Here is a 233-nt window from a genome sequence, read left to right as displayed (position 1 = left end):
AAGAGAGAAAACTAATAGTTAAAGTTTTGTGATCTTGATTCTCCCTCCAATTCTCTTGTTTTCTTTGTTTTTTCTTGGCTTCAAATCTTTAGAATAGTTGCTTGCTGCCTCCCCTCTAAAATCTTTGAAAAAGGCTCCAAATAACCTAATTTTCGAAATCCCGTTAACTTCCTTTATTTTTTGGAATGTCGTGCAATGCTGCGGTGCTACTTCTCCAGCGCTGCAGCGCTGAT

The sequence above is a fragment of the Theobroma umbraticum genome, unplaced genomic scaffold, assembly GCF_002168275.2.
Source record: "Theobroma umbraticum cultivar Fairchild unplaced genomic scaffold, ASM216827v3 scaffold_25.0, whole genome shotgun sequence".
NCBI lineage: Eukaryota > Viridiplantae > Streptophyta > Magnoliopsida > Malvales > Malvaceae > Theobroma > Theobroma umbraticum.
Note: the sequence above shows the minus strand (reverse complement) of the source record.